The sequence below is a fragment of the Scardinius erythrophthalmus genome (genome assembly GCF_964197995.2).
Source record: "Scardinius erythrophthalmus genome assembly, chromosome: 24".
Lineage (NCBI taxonomy): Eukaryota > Metazoa > Chordata > Actinopteri > Cypriniformes > Leuciscidae > Scardinius > Scardinius erythrophthalmus.
Window position 1 is genome coordinate 27,081,479 of NC_138244.1, and position 6,718 is coordinate 27,088,196.

Genomic DNA, 6,718 nt, shown 5'->3' on the forward strand with positions numbered 1-6,718 from the left:
GCCTGGAGGCAGAATCAAGGAAGCTATGTGTCTGATGTGACAAAGAGATGCCGGCTGTCTTGGATATCAGCCGTAAGACGTACAGACATCAAGTTTTCCAGCATCCCAAGATCGTTAAAAGTGTGTTCCAGACATTTTTAATCAGGTGAGTGTCAAAGTATTAGGGACATTCTACCAGCAACGTACAATTCCACTTCTAAATATCTTGGAGAAAAATAGATCTTATTCTTTAATCTGAGCATTGAGTCATATGGAAGACACTTTAAACTATGGGAAATGCATACCGTGCCATCTTAGCATGTTTTTATTTTTTTTAATAAAATACATTTTTAAAAGCGTTTTACACCTAATTGTCAGGCCCTGTCACAGAAAAAATTGTATATGTTAGAATGGTTTTCTAACGAATTAGCTTGACACAAATAGTATTTTCTTATTGATTACATGTCCCTGATTGTATCTAACATGGTATTATAATTTCTATAAGAAATATAAGCAATGTTTTGGTCAAATGTAGTCAATGGAAATTCCAGAATATCCACCAGGCACTTTTATAGTTGTAAAAAACTAGAGGGAAAAAAAGAAGAGGGAACAAGTACTGCGTAATATCTTACGCTATGGGGAAATCTATTTTCCGCGAGATACTGAAGCCAAAAATTATCCTTAATTTTGGAATAATGTAAAACGTGTTGCGGCAGCATGCAGACATAGGCAAGATGGCTCGCACGCCTATTGGCTGCCCTGCGGCAACTGCAGCAGCCTATCGAGAGGCCCCATCGTGACGCCACCTCCAATGGCGGCTTCGCGCCCACTGCGTCATGTCCCGCCAAAATGGGCGTGGCCTAGGTCTATAAATATAGCTCGACAGGCTGGTAATCTGGTTTTTCATAGCGAAGCGAACCAGAGCTGGTTGCAGGCACGGCAAAGATACGCAGTACTCGTTTCTTCTTCTAGAGAGAACCGAGGTTACTTTAGTAACCGAGTACGTTCTCTTACAAGAGGTTCTCTCGTACTGCGTAATATCTTACGCTATGGGGAACACAGTGTAAAATGCCATGCATGCTGAGACCCAATAGCAAAGTCCCAAGGGCAAGTGTCCGGGGCTCATTTAGTACATGATCATCAGGGACTCGCAGAGAGTCCAGGAAGAGGGGCTAGAATAGCATCATTCCTGTAATAAATAGCACCCTATAAGGAGCAATTATATTGATAGTGTTCCACACAGCCAGGGTGAAAAAACTCGGCCTGGTCTGATCAATATTATGGGTCTTACACACAGTTTCAGTATTCTGGGCCGATAGCATCGGGGCAGACAATACCGATCTATTAGGCCGAAAGCAGCTTAGCCTGCAAGGCGGGAACCTCTAGGTTATAAAACCTTATAAATGTAGACGGGGAGGCCCAGCCTGCCGCCATATAGATATCTTGCAAGGCAATCCCACTAGACCAAGCCCACGACGAGGCCATGTCTCTTGTGGAGTGCGCTCTGACACCTAACGGGCACTGCAGGCCCTTAGAAGCGTAAGCCAGCACTATAGCATCAACTATCCATCTGGATAGGCTCTGTTTCGACACGGCTAGTCCCTTAGAACATCCGTTGAACGAGACAAAGAGCTGCTCTGTCTGTCTGAAGACAGTCGAGCGAGTCACATAAGCCCTTAATGCCCTGACCGGGCAAAGGAAGCTTGCGTCCTTCTCCTCGTTAGAGGCCGACAGGGAAATCACCAGAGCCCTAAACGGTGTGTTGAGGGATTTAGGAACGTACCCGTGCCTCGGTTTGAGTATGACTTTCGAGTCATTTGGCCCAAACTCCATACATGTCGTGCTCACTGAGAGCGCTTGTAAGTCCCCTATACGCTTTACTGAAGCGAGAGCCAGAAGAAACACTGTCTTGAAAGACAAGTGTTTGATATCTATTGATTGGATTGGCTCGAATGGGGCACCTTTCATGGCCTACAAGACCGTAGAAAGGTCCCACATGGGAACTGAGGGAGGTCTGGGAGGATTTAACCTCTTAGCTCCTCTAAGGAAGCGAATGACCAGATCGTTCCTTCCAAGTGATTGGCCAAGCGTCTCGTAGAGGGGGCCCTAGCCTGCATGATCGTGTTTAACACTCCCTCCGGGAGGTTAGCGGGTACCCGTTGATGGCCCACACATGTAGGGACCAAAGCTCCGGGCGAGGATGCCAGATCGAGCCCTCGGCCTGAGAGAGGAGGTCCCTCCTCACTGGTATCGGCCATGGGGCAGTGCTTGTCAGCTGCATCAGAACCGGGAACCAAACCTGGTTCTTCCAGAACGGAGCCACAAGTAGCACTGAGCATCCATTTTCCCTGATCCGCTCTAATACCTGAGGTAGGAGCGTGACGGGGGGAAAAGCATAGAGCGGGTAGCGGGGCCAGACATGGGCCAGCGCATCCCTGCTCTTGTAGAAAAACTCCGGGCAGTGAGCGTTTTCCTGAGATGCAAACAGGTCTACTTTCGCTCTGCCGAATGTCTCCCACAGCAGCTGGACTGTCTGTGGGTGTAGAGACCATTCCCCTGCTGGAACATTGTTCCTGGACAGTCTGTCTGGTCCCACATTCAGGTGGCCAGGCACGTGCGCTGCTCTAAACATGCGCAGATTGTGCTGAGCCCAGACCAGGAGGCGTTCCGTCAGCCTGTAAAGGTTTTGGGACCTGATGCCTCCTTTGCGATTTATATAGGCCAACACTGACATGTTGTCCGAACGGACCAAGACGTGGTGTCCTTTTATCTGGGGACAAAAGCGCCTCAGCGCGTTGTCGACTGCCATCATTTCCAAGCAGTTTATGTGTAGATGCTTTTCCTGTTCTGACCACTGGCCGAGGAACGGTCTGCCCTCGAGCAGCGCTCCCCATCCCGAGGTGGAGGCGTCCGTAGACACCACCTTCACACTCGAGGGAGTCCCCAGGCTTACACCTGACTGGTACCAGACGATCGCTCTCCAAGGTTTCAGAGCTGAGACGCATTTCTGATCGACCTTGAGGCAAAAAAGACCGGAGGTCCACGCTCAACGCGGTACTTGCGCTTTCAGCCAGACCTGCAGTGGGCGCGTGCGAAGCAGACCCAACTGGAGTACTGATGATGCTTTGTTTATCCCGAGGTTTTCCCGCAGCCTGCCGGATCCAGGCCGTATCCAGAACTGACGAGGGACCTTCGCCTGGACCCGATGACAGCGCAGTGCTGAAGTGCCAACTAGTCTCTCCCTATGGAGGATCCCTTTACCACTCTACAGATAAAGCATTGTCGGAAAAATTTGTTTCGCGTACCTACCCCGAAGTGACAAAATAAAATAAAAATCTGTATCAAAATTTATAAGGAAAGACCAGTACTTTGTTTAGGCTTGGTTTGTAGGGAATTCCAAACCTGCGCACATATATTCAAACGCACATAACTATAGAACCAATTCTTAATGCGCATGTGAACGCCATCAGCGTTTATCACAGGTTCGCGTTTAAATTCTATGTAGAGAGAATGGTGTCATCTTAGCGGCCCCTAATTTAATAACAAATGAAGCAAATCAATCAAAACTAACTTTAGCTGAAAATAACTTTATTAAAGAACAGCTATAAAGCCAAAACAATCTCTGTTACCTTAAATTATACACTTATCTCTGTAAAGTTGCTTTGAAACAATCTACATTGTTAAAAGTGCTATAGGATGACTTGACTTATACACTCCTTTCCCAATTATATTGAGATACCTGCATAACATTCCCAGGAAAGAAAAGACAACATGCTTTGGCACACAGCGCAGAATTACATTGTGGAACGCCTCCAGTGATGAGGTCTGATGGTGAGGGCTCAGTTTTTAAACATCCTTCAGAATCCTCTTGTTTCTGAGGATCTTCTCCAATCGAGAGAAGGCAGTTGTTCCTGGTGGCAAAGTGGAACTTATTAAACTTTATATTTAAAAACAAGTAAAAAAAAAAAAAAAAAAAACCTTACATAATTTAATTTAAGAAAAAAATATATATATACTGTATGTCTGTCATATGCACATAGAGACATGAGTTATATTGACACTGCTAATAGGGTAAACACCTGCTCTCAACCACTTGCTCTTGTCTGTTGTATTGCGTTGCGGATGCAAACACTGTGGGAAAACGGGATCATCATGTGTGTGCATGTCTTGGATATGATTAAGAATTGATGTCCACTTTGCCACTCGCTCTGGCCCTGATGAAGAAGAAGCCGCTGTCCAATATATGTGTTTTTTTTTTATACTGTGATACCACTTCTGCAGTTTTTCACTGTCTTTGTTCTGAGCAATCCTCAGCAGTTTCTTTGATACTCCTAATAATATAAACACACAAACAAACTTTAATTCAGCCATGCAGAAAGATACAGAGTGTTTATTGAACACAATATAATAAAAAGGAAATTCTAGTCAAAGGTATGGTTTTGTATCATAATGTTTTGTAATAAAATTTTACTGATCTGTTTAAAAAATAACCATACTGTGTGATGTTGGGCTCCCACAGATATTTTTGTATTTGAGGGTGCCGGTCTGTAACAATGCTGTCAAAAATCACACCGTGTGCTCTCAAGAGATCAAGGCTCCTCCTCAGACCCTCTTTCTCCATGTTGTTGCTCCCTCCAACTTCATTACTCTTATTACAAAATAAAGAGCATACATGACAATTGTTATTGTCATGTATGCTCAGTAAAAAATCCCTGTGCCTTTTTTTCTGTACATTTACTTTGTTACATTGCATATGCATTACAACTTGCATCAGTCTGTAATGTTAGACTCACCTGAACTAGTTGCAGATCAATAATAGTGCTGGTCCTTAGGTCCATCACTGAGTAACTTCCAAACTTGGCTGAACGACCTTTACTTAGAAAATGAATGTTTACTTTGTATTACATTTGGTATTTATTATTATTACTCTGTATGCTTTGCTTTCACAGTAATATGTAAACTGAGACAGTTCATGTCTCCGCCCAGGACAATGTTCTGCTGCTGTCTGAGCTGCTGCAACATGCCACCCTGTGCTGTCTTCCAGCTATGTATTGCAGGCTGTATGTACCTCCGGGCATGAATTCGAAAGGTGGTGTAGTGGATCATTTTCAGTTTCATTGCCTGGAATTTCTAAGGTCAGAAAAGAGGATTCCTTCATTTAGCATGACTTCAGGGACAGTATGTTCATTTATTTTTGTTCAGGGTTGATCTTTGTGATATTACTTGCAATAGTAAACTATAGGCTAGACAGTAAAATCCTCACCAACCCGTTTAACTTTGAAGAAAGAGGGCACCATTGGTATGTACTGCAACAGAAAGCTGGAGGTTCCCTGCAGGAGTGCTTTGTATAATTGGCTGACTATTCCATTTTCTGAAGAAGTCACACTGTGGGCAGTGTTGTTCCACAGAGAGGAATGCGCCAAATACTTTTCTCTGTACATTGGTGGTAACACGTTGACACCAAGCGGCAACATTCTGATCTGAAAAATGAAGCCTACCTGGAAGTGCGAAAAACTGCAATACATCGAAAATCCGCTAGGGCGAGGTCCCAAAAGGGAGCAAATGTCCATAGCCCCCATGTTAAAATGTCAGTTTTCACAGCATAAATTCATGTTTTTACAGGTTGGTCCCATGGACTTTTATTGTATTTTTCGATAGGTTCCGAGTGCCTGACAACCATGAGGGCTGTGAATTTTTTTCTAACTCGTTAGTTTAGATCGTATTTAGATATAAAATGTATGACAATAAGGGCGTGGTTAACTTTGATTGACAGCTTGACAGTTTTAAGCGTTTTTCAGGCGAGAATGTAGTTGTTTAAAGCTCAAATCTGTGGTTTATTTATAAAGATTTATGAAAATTGTATCCAGTTGTGAGATCCAGCGATGACCGGGCGCTCAGCGCTCATGTACCCCGCCTGGAATATGGAGCTATTCTTGTGCCAATAAAAATGAACGTACCTTTTCAAGAAACTAATGAAAATATAAATTGAAACTAAATAAATTCTCTCTAAAACTGAAAAAGAATAAATCACAGGCAAATTTTTTGACTTCGTTTTTAATACACTGCATGTTTTGCTAACTATTTTATATCGCAGCTTTCTATTTCATTTTAGTGATATTAAGTTTATATCTGTATTTATTTTCTGCTACACTATATTGTTGAGATCATCTCTTATAGAAGGAATAGTACAGACGAATGATATTTATCATTAGTCATCGTCGCTATATCAGGAGGATACTGGATAACGTAAGCCTATTCGTGGTAAGTCTGATTTCATTTTTTTTTAATACTATACTAATACTATTTATAATACAGTACTGGCTTTTTTCAGGTGGAGAGGCATTTTAGAGCTCAGTGAGAGCCCATAACATTATACAGCTGTGTTGTCTTGATTTAACTGTTAGCCCAATCATTACATGACTTGTTTATCTACATTCGGTTACAGTCTTCAATTAGATCATATTTGCTTCGATTAGATCATATTTGCTTCGATTAGATCATATTTGCTTCGATTAGATCATATTTTCCCCCAGCCACCCCAAACAACATTGAGCTAGAGTACTGTACAGTAGCCTATCTGTACTGTATCAGTCAATGACCGATGCCATAAGACCAGAGCGCTGTCAATCACTGCCTGATTCAACTTTGGCAATGTAAAGCCTTTTTTTACTATGCCAATAAAGCTATTTAAACCTGAATTTCTCAATTGCTGATTAATTTGTGATGCAAAGTTTTTTGA